We start from the raw sequence: 14,201 nt of genomic DNA on the forward strand, positions 1-14,201 counted from the left end.
TTATTTGAAAAGTTCTTTTTTAGTTAGGTGACCTTGAGACGGTACTTAATAAAAACGAATGGGTTTGATTTAGATCATTATTCTAGATTAAGGTATGTTCAGAGGTGACGAGACGGGTTTAGTACATCTTTATAGGGTCGATTAAATGATATTCAAGGTGCCTAAGAGCGGTGTTTTATTGGCCTGGGCCATAATACGTATTTGTGTATCGTGTTCGTAACATGATAGGTCTATTTTATATATATTTTAACCCTCTATTTTAACTTGGTTTATTTGATTATTGTACTTCTATTAGTGTATTTGTGAGCTAATTCCGTGTTCTAGGCAATTTTGCTTGTATTCATTGCATTTTGTAGGAAATGAAGCCTTTGGTAGCTATTTCCCGTCAAATTAGCTTTCACCCAAGGTCACGAGGCTAATGAGAGCAAGTCTTGACCATGCAAGGCCTTCCGAGAAGTATAGGGGAATTTTGGGAAGAATTGGAAAATCCCAAGCACGGAATTATATTGGGTTGATGCAAAAGTAAAGAAATAAAATAGAAGCCCAAATAATCAAGCGGAAGTTGAAGTTTAGGATTCCTAATTGTAGACGGGGGAATTAAGAGGCATTAAGAAGGGGCATTGGATTCCATATGCCAATTAAGACGGAACTAAGAGAAAAAGCCGAAATACCCACGACCCCGATAGGGGTTGTCTCTCTTTATGTCATTTACATTTCATCCCATTATTCCTATATAAGGGGTGTTGAATCCGTCATTTGGGACGACTCCTACACCACTTTTACATATTTTTCATACACTATTTCAAGTTCTTAGTATAGTTTAGATTAGCTTTTCCTTTAGCATTTCCATTATGTTATAAACATTTGTATTCAAGTTATATACAATTTACATTTCAAGATATTTCCATTTGTTCTATCTTGTTCTTCCTTTCCAAGTTCATTCTCAACTGTTAAGGTAATCTTATTTCCAATATTGTTTTGTTATTCATTTGTCATTTTACATTACTAGTTAGTATGTTTTATCTTTATCATTTCATATGTCATTAGATTAGTTTTCATTATGCATAAGTAATTCATTTGTCCAGGGAATAGGGAAGGCATGCATAAATAGTTTTTGTAATTTTTGAATTGGGATGTTATAATATCGTTTCATTGTTTCTATCACATATTTGCATTGTTTTGTTAGTCTTTGATTGTTCGCCACTATCATTGATTAAGTTTGTTAATTCACTTTTATAAGTCGAGAGTCACGAAAATGAATTAGACTAAGCATGTTTTAGTAGACGACCTAGCCATAGCGAGAGCTCGTTAGGACCCGTTCTATGGTTGACAATAAGGCTGAGAGGTGGTTGTTTTTAAGCCTAAACAATTATCATTATTATCAACTCCTGTGCTTAACTTGAGCATTTAAATATTTGCATGTGTGACCCAACCTCCCTAGAAGAAAAGCGAAAAAAGAAGAAGGATAGACGGGGTAGGCGTGTTACTGTGTTAGGTCGAGGCACCAAGTTTTAGTGGATCACATATAGAGGATCACAGCAACTCAGAACGTTCACTTTCTCCGTGCAAGGAGCGACACGATACTGGCTTTATTATCTACCTTCGGGTTGTATTGAAACGACGAGGCTCAAGATGAAGAAGGCTTTTATAGAGAAATATTTTCCCTCGTCTGAATCGTCACAACTAAAGAAGGCAATGAGCAATGTCGAGCAAAAGGATGTTAAGACATAAATGAGTCATGGGCACAGTAGTTGATTTCACTGTGTTACCTCTTGTTTTTGTCTAAAACCTATGAACATCTATGTTTTTTGATTTTGCGTGGATGTCGAACCTCATATGATTACTTCATTGCCATATGCTGCATGAGCACAATGGGCATAAGTTTGTAATAGCAATGGGCAGGGGTCACGCGAACGCAGACCCCCACAGTTAAAAATTATAACGTACGATCTCCCATTTAGAGAGACGTTAGGCAGGCGCACCAACCTAGGCCATGAACCTTGATCATTGACCCCGTCCAGGCAAGTAATTTGTTTTTAAAAGCATTTTACAATAATTAATGAACTAATACAATACTTTTCATGTGTCGCCTTGAGCAAATTTCAATCAGCTAAAAACACAAGCAAATATCACGAGATGAGTTATCTTTATTGTCTGTCGATTAAGTCTAAAGGCTTGGACAAATTGCATTAATAATAATAATAATAATAATAATAATAATAATAATAATAATAATAATAATAATAATAATAATAATAATAATAATAATAATAATAATAATAATAATAATAATAATAATAATAATAATAATAATAATAATAATAATAATAATAATAATAATAATAATAATAATAATAATAATAATAATAATAATAATAATATGGTTACTCAAAGTTTGTTCGGTAAAAAAACCTTTGACGTACAAAAACTCCTAGCCACGGGATCCAAATACGACAATTTTTTTTTCAAATCGTAGTTATCAGAAAGATCATTGATTTGAAAAAAAAATTATCACTTTCTGAACTCGTAGACACGAGTTATAGCCTCTTAAAGTTTTTCCGGAACAACAAATTGGGTATTTCGGGCAAAATTTGAAACTTCAAGGGCACCGTGTGCATTTTTCCTTTTGAAATTAGGGTAGCGAGACCTCAGTTCGTCATAGTCATCAAAAGGAGAGAGGGGGGTAGATAGAAGATAGAATGAAAGATCAAAAAGATAGAAAAAAGAAGGAAATAGGTACAAGAGAGAAGGAAAGAGAGGGAGCGATGGAAGAAAGAAATAAGGTTAGGGGCATTTTCGTTACAAATTATGGGTTTTAGGGGAAAAATTTAAAATTTGACGGAATATTCCATTTTTTACACTGGAATGAGGGTAAGTGGGCAAAATTTGAACAGAAGTGTTATAAGTGTTATGACGGTTTCTCAATAGCGTTATTGAGAGACCTCTTACATGATGGGTAGGGGACCCACTGAATTTCTTTTTTCCTTATTATGTCTCCCATTAAATTAGTGGGAGACGGTATCTCATGAGACCTAATGATTTAGAAAAGTTGATTTTATAAGGGTGTAAAGATTAACTAGTTTTAAACCCGTGCAAAGATGCACGGGTATGTATTTAGGAAGATGAATGTTTTTTTATGAATATTTTGATTGTACATTTCTATTGTAATTATCTGATAGTTGTTCAATTCGATTTACAAACGGATTCACTTCACTAAAAGCTTCACCATATTCAGCACGTAGATCTCTCACTAAGCGCTCAACATCGGGCGGACTACATATACGTTCTACACAACGTTTTTAATAAAAATTAAGACTTTCATGAAGTTAATAAATATTAAATGTAAAAAATTAATTAAAGATATATACCTGTCACGCTGGAGGTTATTGGTGTACAATTAATAGTAGTTTGAGGAACGTCATTATGAACATTACCAGCACGTTTTTTTAGAGAATCGCGACTGTCTTTTTTCTCTTCCCGTTCTCGCCCGTAACTGATATATTTTAATGTACTTTTCAAATTATAAACTACATGGACCTTATGTAAATAAATCCCGAACAAACATAAAAGGGCCACATGATATCAAATTTGGCCTTACAACCTTAGTAATTAGGCTCAACACGTTCATTTTACATCCAGCCCAAATTGAACTAAAATCCTAAATATAACCCTTACTATATAAACTCATTCTCACCCATTCAAACTCTAAAATTTCCGTCTAGCATTCATTATATCGCCTCCGATTTTCTCTCCTTCTCTCCATGCGTGCCTCACTCTCTGACCAAAACTCTACTTCTCTCACTAAAAATCACACAAACCCATGGCCTCCCTCATCCCCCCTGATGCAGATTAGCAACAATGGCTTCTCCTACCTCTTTTTCCCGCATGCAGATGATCATCAATGAAGATGAACACATTTTCCAAGTCTGGTTCTTAGATGCGTTTATTAGATATGTCATATTCATGGTGATTTCACTTTTCATCACTTTATTCATGTTATTTATGCTGCCTATTTACATGATTTTAATTTAGATTCGAATTTCTTCTAAAATGATTGTTTATATTGTTGCATGTAACAATCGATTACGGAATTTGAGTTAAACATGTTAATTAAAAAATCGACATGCAAATTAAGATTTAAGATAAGTTTCATTGCTTGCATTCTTAGCCTCTTCTTTTATTAGATCTACGAGTGTATTAGATTTATAAATGCTATAAACAATTAATTTTTTTTTTGTTAAAATCTATTGCACTTTAGTTCATAATATAGTAGATCTGTTTTAATAGTGATGTAAAAAATTTATTAATTAAATTGTTATGCTGTGAGTCTTGTTTTTTTTATCACTGTTCTTCAAAATACTGCCTAAAATTGCACGGGCGTATTTTTTGATGTTCATGCATAGTAATGAGTACTGTTATTAAACATTGAATATGACGACTTGGAAAATTTTATGTTAAACATCATTAGTATTTGTATTAGTTCAGAATGATAGATCCGTGGTTGTAGCATGTTTTTCGAATTGGAAAATTTTAATTCACAATTATAGATCTGTGGTTTGTAGCATGTTTTCCGAGTTGGAAGGCATAGATCTATGCCTGTCAACAAAAAAAATATAAATCCATGTTTATTCTCTGATATTTTTAAAAAACATGTCAAAAATTATGCTGCGTAATGGTGTTTTTTCAAATAAAAACCCTAGATCAATTGATTGAAATTCCATATTGTGACAGTACTCGTATTTTGAGACGTCTTTTGGTGTTTTTAATAAATTAATATGATAAAATTGTACATTTATCTGCATTATTAATTTTTGTTTTACTTTATCTATAGAACATAATTTTAACCCGTCCAGAAATAAAACCCGTGTATGAATCCAATTGAGTTTTCTGCATTACAAGTGGAAATTTAGCAAGTGAAAGTCTATGTCTAGTTGATAAAACCATCGATCTATGATTGTGAAGTAAAAAGTTGTTTTTTTCAACTCGATATGCATAGATCTACGCTTTTAAACATCATAAAATTCTTTTTTTTTATATATATATTTGGACAATTTTCTTAAATCATGTAGGAAATTATTATATTTAATGGTGACACACTCGGTTACAGATTATTGTAAAATAGTCTATGATATGTTTTTTGATATGTTACAGATTATTGTAAAATAGTCTAGGATATGCTACAGATTATCGGTTACAATAATCTGTAACTGTTGCCATTAAATATAAAAATTAAAAAACATATCATAAAAAGTTGTTTTTTTCAAGTCAAAACGCATAACTATGTGATTTTATTTCTTATATTTAATGGTATGGTTTTGTCCACCAAATAATTTCGGAATTTAATTGATCCGACTATTTTGTAGATTGCACGGGTGACGCGTATTAAACATGACAATATTAATTTAGCCTTAAAAGCTTGTCGTAGTAGAAATTACTCGGTAGCCTATCATTGTCATCTACCAATTTCGGTGTCTTGTGGTGATAGTAAAGTTCTTTGGGATTTTTGCTCCAAGTAAATCCTCGGTGATGAACGGCTTTCTCGCCAAATCTGAGAGGATTATTTGTTTTAAAAAAAATATCGTTTTATCTGGTTTAAGAAATTATGTAATTTATTCACATTGTTTGTAATAATTAATTTCATAAATTTATTGTTTTCGTTCCCAATATGTGTAATTCTTTCCGTAGTGTAATGTAATTTATTCTCGTAATTATGTAATTTTATTATTAGTTATGTAATTCATTCCGATTATATGTTAATTTCAATTATTCTGTAATTCATTCCCGTTATGTAATGTCATTTATTCTCGTAATTATGTAATTTTATTATTAATTATGTAATTTATTCCGCTTATATGCCGTTAATTTCATTTATTCGGAATGTATAAAATTATTTCATAGAATTTGTTGCAAGACGGAATTTATCGCATGTTTGAAAAGACGGAAATCTGAAGAAATAAATACATTGCACACTAACGGGTCCCCAGTTCCCCACCATAACATGAATTTCCAAAAAAAAAAAAAAAAAAAAGAGGCTGCATTAATGACGTGGCACACTGAGGATTGAGTATTGTCTTTTGTATTAATATAGATGATACGAAAATATAACAATTTTCGATAGATGCGGAAGCAACCTGTGAACTAAGAGTCACACGCCTGATTGTTTAATGAATTAAGGGTCAATTTTTTTTTTTTTTTTGAAGGTAAGACCACGAGGTCTTGCTATATTAAAATCAAATCAGAAATAACAGCATCGTTCGCCTTTTCAGGCAAAGTTTCCGACCAAACTACTCTACCAAGTACTCTAGGATGACAATGCGCTAAAGAGTGCGCTACACTATTGTTTACTCTACTCGTAAAGGACCAAACAACAGAAGTAAAACAAGAACAAAAAGCTACAATATCGTCCACGACTAGCGAAAATTCGCTACGTCCGCTTGCCTTCCCCTTCAAAGCATCCACTACCATAAGACAATCGCTTTCCACTATCACGTGTCGATGACCCCTTTGTGACGCCTCCTGTAGCCCTTTAAAGACCGCCAGTGCCTCCGCCATATGAGGATCCAGAACTTGATCCTGCACCTCCGCCAAACCCCATTCCACTCGACCCCTGTCATTGCGACACACTATCCCAAAACTCGATCCAACTCCCTCCTTCACTCCGGCATCAACATTAATCTTCACAAAGCCCTCCGGTGGCACTTCCCAGCCTTGCACACCCCCTTCTCTCCCCCCACCCGTCCTCCTGTTCTCACGCTTAGCTGCCACAGCCCCACTCCCTTCGGTTTCCTCTAGCACATCCCGCGCCCTTCGAATCACATTTAACGGGTTCACTTCAATGTTATCAAAGATAACCTTGTTGCGGTGCTCCCAAATTGCCCAACACCCTATCATGAAGAGAGCATGTTCCCGACCCCCTAACTCCCTCCATGCCGCCTCCACCCAGTCCCGTATATCTCCCTCGTTCCAACCAGTAGCCTCAACCCCAAGCCCCTCCCACACTCGCTTAGCCACAGCACAATCACGAAATAAATGTAAGCTCGACTCATAGAAGGAATTGCAAAGAGAACAAAAAGAAGACTCACCTCGCACTCGAGCAGCGATATTCGCCCTTGTTGCTAAGGCCTCATTGCACAGCTGCCAAAAGAAGAGCTTCACTCGGGGCCATACCGGGACGTTCCATAGCCGCTTCCAGAGCCATTTAACTCGCTCCCAATTCGACATACTCCCCATATCCATGTCTTGTGCATCCCCCGCAAGACACTTATACGCTGACCGAACAGTGAAGATACCGTCCCTTTCACCCCACCAATACCAAGCATCCTCCGGCCTTGTCAAACTGATACGAATATCTCTAATTCTCTCACACTCGAACGGTAAAAACAGCGTGTTCAACAAGCTCACCTTCCACCCATCCCCTTCGTCCTCCATCAGCTCCGAAACTAACAAGTCCTCCTGCCCCGCAACCACGGGAGAAAGCACCCTACCCGTCTGAGTCTTAGGTAGCCACGGGTCAAGCCACACCCGTGTTGTTGACCCATTCCCAACTCGCCTTCTCCACCCATTCCTTAGCGCATTCCTAGCCTCAATAATCCCTCTCCAAGTGTAGCTAGGATTGTAACCAAGCCCCGCAGACAAGACATCACCCCCCGGGAAATATTTAGCCCTCATAATTCTCGCCCACAAACTATCAGGTTCGATTAAAAGGCGCCACACTTGCTTGCCTAATAACGCCAAATTGAACATATGGAAATCTCGAAAGCCCATACCTCCAAGGCTCTTCGGCCGGCACAAACGTTTCCACGACATCCAGCTGATCCCTTTCTTTCCTTCCTCATGCCCCCACCAAAACCGAGATATCAGGGTTCTAAGCTCATCACAAAAGTGCACGGGAATTTTAAAAATGCTCATCACATAGGTAGGGAGTGAATTGGCCACAGCCTTTATGAGAACCTCCCTACCAGCCCTAGACAGAATCTTCCCACGCCAACCGTTCAGTCTTTTGCTCAGCTTATCACGCAAAATATCAGTCAAACCCTTCTTTGACCGACCCACCACTGTGGGAAGGCCTAAATACCTGGATTGTTTCTGTACCGCCGTGACACCCAACCTCGTTGCAAGGTTATTACGCTTCTGAATTGGCACCCCCTTACTAAAAGAAACAGTTGTCTTATCAAGGCTCACCAGCTGTCCCGAAGCCTCCTCATAATGACGCAGGATCTCAGCAATCTTATCAGCTTCATCACTATGGGCTCTTGTAAAAAATATACTGTCATCAGCAAAAAGCAAATGGGACACGGCTGGGGCAGAATGCGAAATGCGCACCCCATGCAAGCAGCCCGTTTCCACAGCTCGCCGCAACTGGCTAGAAAGCACTTCCGCGCAAAGGATGAATAAATATGGTGACAATGGGTCACCCTGCCTCAGACCCCGAGATGGTCTGAACTCAGCCGAAGGGTATCCATTTATGAGGACAGAGAACGAGACCGTCGTCACACACTCCATTACCCGAGAAACCCACTCCCTATCAAAGCCCATCACCAGGAGCACCCTCTCAAGAAATGCCCATTCCACTCTATCATATGCTTTAGCCATGTCGAGCTTCAGCGCCATATATCCCTCCTTACTCTGAGAGTTCTTTATGAAATGGAAAATTTCGAACGCAATCATAACATTGTCTGAGATAGCACGCCCAGGGGTGAAGGCACTCTGATTTTCTGACACAATATCGCCAAGGAAGCACTTCAGTCTATTAGCCAACACTTTTGAAACCAACTTATAAGCAACGTTGCACAATCTGATCGGTCGAAAATCGCGAATTTTGTCCGGGGCTTTCTTCTTTGGAATCAAAACAATGTTAGTTTTATTTAAAGACCGTGGCGATAATTGTCCCCTCAAAATAGCTAAAACAGTCCGCACCACTTCCGCACCCACATGTCCCCAGTAAGTTTGATAAAATAACCCATTCATCCCATCAGGGCCAGGTGCCTTCAACGGATGCATTTGATTAAGCGCTTCGACAACCTCTTCTTCCTCATACTCTCGGCGCAGACCTTGATTCATCTCCTCGGTAACCCTTCCCGCCACTCCAGCTAACAAGTCAGCCGGTATTACAGGACCACTTGAAAGAAATAAATTTTGGAAATACTCGTTTGCGACCCGCGCCACCTCCTCATCCCCAACCCTTGTGACTCCCCCATCATCCACAAGCTTGGCAATATAGTTTTTCTGTTTGCGCTCACCCGCCCTTATGTGAAAAAATTTGGTATTTTTATCACCATCCTTCAACCACAAAGCTCTTGACCTTTGTCGCCAGTACTGTTCCTCTTTCTTCCTTAACTCTGCCAACTCCGCAATCAATTTCCGCCTTCTGTGGACATTTACCTCGGTTCTCTCCGCCTCATTTAGCCTGCTCAACTGTCGTTGCTTATTCCCAATTTGTCGTCCCATCTGCGTGATACTAGTACCCTTCCATTTCCGCAATTCAGCCGCACATTCACCCAACACACGATCCAAGGATCCCCTGCCCCTCTCAATCCCACGCAACACACCCTCCTCGCATTCCTCGTTCCCGACCCACATCTGCTCGAATCTGAAACATCGCTTCTTAGGCTGCCCATTTTCCCTGCTATTTAACACAAGTTTTATCGGGGCATGATCCGACCATTCGCGATCCAAATAGTACAGCCGTGCAAAAGGAAAGAAGACCTGCCATGAAGCCGTACAAAATGCTCGATCAAGCATGCTCTGTCGATTCTCCTCCCCAGCTTGCCCATTATCATAAGAATAGTTATACCCTTCCCATGTAACATCCTTCAGTCCACAGTCATCAATAGCCGCCCTAAAATTATTCATCTGCCACTGTGGTCGGCTACCTCCTTTCATCTCCGTCGAAAACAGTATCTCGTTAAAGTCACCAATACATACCCAAGGAAGATGAGACTGACTCCCCAAAAGTCTTAGTAAAGACCAGGAAAGATGACGATCGGCCACCACCGGCCATCCATAAAAACCAGTAAGCCTCCAATCTCCTCCCTCACGTTGCACAATAAAGTCCATATGATGGACAGAAGCCGAGACAAAAGAACACACCACCTCCTTACGCCACAACATCACTAAACCCCCCGACCTTCCTACATTATCAACCTCCATCCCAAAGTAACCATCAAACCGCTCCCTCACCCTCCTCATTTCACGACCACTCAATTTAGTCTCACATAAGAAAAGAATGGCCGGGGCCTCTCTCCGTACCAAAGCACGAAGCGCAGTGACCGTGTCGGGGTTGCCCAAGCCCCGACAGTTAATGCTTAGAATACTCATTGGGCCCGGCGGGGTTGACCACTGTCAACCTCCGCCTCAGGTATCAAGACGCCCCCGTCTCTGTTAGGTTTCACCCTCTTCTGACTCCCCTCCACAACTTCCTCATCCCTACTCCTCTTCGAATTTCCCGAGTTGAGCCCTTCTGCCCTTCCTCCCATCTCTCTCACATCCCCCTTACCATCTCCTAACGGCCTGACCAGCCGCACCCAACTCCTCGAGCTCCCTCCTCCACCCTTCTCCTTTCCCCCCGAATACACAGTGGACAGGTTAATGTGCCCTGTCTCCTGTCTCCCCTCCCCAAACACCTCCTCAACCACCCCTGGTATGTCCCTTTCAGCAACCAGAGTCCTCACCTCTCCAAACTGCTCGATCTCCCTCACCTCACTCACCACTGTCGCCTGCTCAAGCCCCTCCCCCTTCCCCGTGTCAGATTCCCCAGATAACACGTGCACCTTCAAATACCCGCCATCCCCTCCAGCATTCTCCCCATCATTCCCACTGCTATTCTCAGGTCGAGCCTTCTTAGAACGTAAGTCAAGAGCGATATGCTTCAGTTTCTCAATCATGTTATTGATAGTCTCTTCTGAATCCTTCTCACTCACCTCATCAAATTTTGCCCTAAGGTCTCGAGCAGCCTTCCCTGACACTTCTTTGGATGTTTTAGTCACCTTCCATGGCGATGCTCGTAACCAGTCGCCAAACTTTAGCTCCTCTTCTTCGTACGGTCCCTCATCGCAGTCTTTTTCTCCATGCCCGATCATCCCACATCCATAACAATAAGTTGGTAGTCGCTCGTATTTCACACTGAAGTTTATCGTACGCCCATCACGAACTCGTATAGGGATAGATGCTTTTAACGGTTTCCGAATATCATACAACACCCTCACCCTAATAGCCCTATCAAGTTCAGGGTTAGGGTCGTGCTCAAAATGCATAAAATTACCAAGACAATTCCCCATCCGTCTCGCATTAGCCAAACTCGTTCTACCAGCAATTGGGAGATCGTAGATTCGTGTCCAAATGGGAAATAAGTGCAGCGACGAATCAGAGATCTTACCGGATTGGTTTGGCTCGTCGAAACACCACATGAATTTGTCGAAGTGCCATGGTTGGCCCTCCAAAACCCTCGCCTTATCCCGCGCAGACTCAAACCAGAAGATAAATTTCTTCTCTTTCGCATCCACTACGTTGCCCATGATTGGTTTCGAAGGATTCCAAAGTTTAATCATTGTGTCGATGGCCGCCTTCACGTTAATGGCCCTCGACGCCCACAATTTCGCCACCAGTAGAATTTTCCCCTCCTCCGTACCACCCACAATTTCCTCCTCCCATTCTAGCGGTTCCTCCTCCTCTACCATTGGCTGTTTCCCTTCCCGATGATGGCCCATCGTTCCACTTTCCATTGACACCTGCACATAAAACCACACAAACAAGAAACAAAAACGCAGACCTACTCACAACCAGGGTCGTGAGTAAATCCTCGAGAGAGAGGAAGATCAAAGACGCAATTTGACAGACACAGAGAAAAAAAGACAGAAACCCTAGGAAACCCTAGACCAAGATATTTTTTTCTTAAAGGTTGGGTTTCCTACGGAGTATTTTAAGAGTAATTAAGGGTCAATTTTGGTTTGATGATGAACGAAGTAAGGTAAAGAAACAAAGGATATTTGAGCGAACTAGACCTATAGCTCGTTCAATGGGGATTGCTTGCTAGACCTATAGCTCACAATCAGGTTAATACTCGAAACGCGTCAAGTAATAACGGAGTCGGAACGATCGCGTCGTACCAAAGTTTACACCAAATATGCAAACGAGAAATTCTGAGTTTTTATTAAAATTCGATGATTAATAACAAAGAAATCGACTCCTATTTATAGTGTAGGAAACCGGCCCTTGCCTTGCTCCACACGAAATCAACTATGGCATAATTGCCTTATTTGCTAATAACCAAATCTAAACAATACTCCTAATAATTCTTTGCTTAAATAAAATCATAAAAGTTTTTTAGGAAACTTTTATTCTTATTCCTAATAATAATAGTAATGGAAATAAGTAATCTTCAATGAACTGAATTAGGACTCGAGTCTTGGAGTAGTATTCGAACCCAAGTAGGATACAGTTCCCTGTTCCGATTCCTCATCGAGTTCACTTGCCTTATTCATTTTCGTATCATCCCCTCCTCCTTTAAAAGGAATTGTCCTCAATTCTAGTTGTTGGAATTCACCGGGATGAAATACGAATAAGATGAACAAATAGGCAAACAAAAGGACGTATGCAAACGGCGAGCTCGAATCATCTTCGTCACTTGGCTGCATCTTGTTCCTTTCACTTGATTTTAGCGTGTCCTTGTGCCATCCACCCCACCTCCCTCCGTGCACAACCATAGACACCTTGTCTCTACCCGCATTGCCAAATAAGCTCATCGAACGATCGGCAATTTGCGCATTTTGCGTGACTTTTAGTACCGCAATTGATTTAAATAACAACATTGTTGTACAAGAAACTTGTACGCATTGATTGCATGCGTGATTGGTTCAACAAAAATTCGAATTCCTGGCAGAATTGCATAAATAACACGGTTCCTTGACCATAGCATCATACGCCCCATCATCAGCATATTCGTCCCAAACTGGTGGTAGGTCGAAATTTAATGACGAACCAATGTTGTTTTCCATCCACGCTTTCTTATCTAGCTCAAACTCATGTCTTTCCATTATTGCTAGCATTGAGAGACTCGGACTCCTTTTACGACCAGAATGCATAGCTCGGACGGCCTGAGAAGTCATAGGCTTTAACACTACCTTCTTTCCTTTAGAGAACAATGTATACTCATTGCTCCGACCCATGTGTGTAACATCCCGATCATATTGCCAAGGTCTACCTAAGAGAACGTGGCACGCGTCCATAGGAACCACATCGCATAAGACCTCGTCTTCATAAGAACCCATGGTGAAACAAATACGAACCTGTTTTGAGACTTGCACTTTCTTGCCGTCATTTAGCCAATGTAAAGCATAAGGCTCGGGATGAGCCGTTGTTTGCAACGCCAATTTTGAAACCATCTCACTCGAAGCCGCGTTAGTACAACTCCCACCATCGATGATCACACTACACCACCTATCATTTATTTGACATTTTGTATGGAATAGCTGATCTCGTTGTTCCATTTCAGGCCTTATTGGTTCGGATTGGACCTGCAAAGTACGAATTACCAAGCTTACATCGTAGTTCGGTGCCTCATAAGCCACGACATCCAAGTTTTCCTCCTCGACTTCATTGAGATTAAACACCCCACCAAGTGACTCGTCCTCCTCAACTAGCAAGTCATCACGGACAGCCACCGCTTCCCTTAATGTAACAATTCGCTTGTTAGGACAAGCATTTTGATAATGTCCAAAACCTTGACACTTGAAGCATCGGACCTTGGTTAAGCTTTGCTCCCTCGGTGGTGCACTTGTTTTTGTAGCAGCAGCAGTAGCTACAGTTGTAGTAGCGGGTTTATAACCTGAATTGGTGACGGTATTTGACCCACTTGCCTCAGAAGTTTCTGGTTGAGACCAAGTTCTGACCTTATTTGAGCCACTCATACCATACCTCTTATTCCCTTGCGCCTCAAACTTTAAGCACAACCCACATAAAGTATCGAAATCAGAAAAGGGATACATCTCGACAAAGATTAGCAATGTTTCGATTAAGCCCTCATAAAAAAACCGAGACATCTTCTCGCTCCTCATTCTCCTCTACTTCTCCCATTAAGGCCAATTTTTCAAACTCATCAATGTACTCACTAATACTCAGTTTTTCTTGCATCAAATCAGAAATTTTACGATACAAAGAAAGCTTATATGTCGCAGGTACATACCTCTTCTTTAGCTTCCGTTTCA

The 14,201-nt window shown here is 40.3% G+C and overlaps 1 pseudogene; it reads right to left on the minus strand.

The window, feature by feature from the left end:
- Window positions 1-1,899: 1,899 nt before the first annotated feature.
- LOC141650196 (U1 spliceosomal RNA) lies at window positions 1,900-2,029 on the minus strand (annotated as a pseudogene).
- Window positions 2,030-14,201: the final 12,172 nt, after the last annotated feature.

The sequence above is a fragment of the Silene latifolia genome, chromosome 3, assembly GCF_048544455.1.
Source record: "Silene latifolia isolate original U9 population chromosome 3, ASM4854445v1, whole genome shotgun sequence".
Classification (NCBI taxonomy): Eukaryota; Viridiplantae; Streptophyta; class Magnoliopsida; order Caryophyllales; family Caryophyllaceae; genus Silene; species Silene latifolia.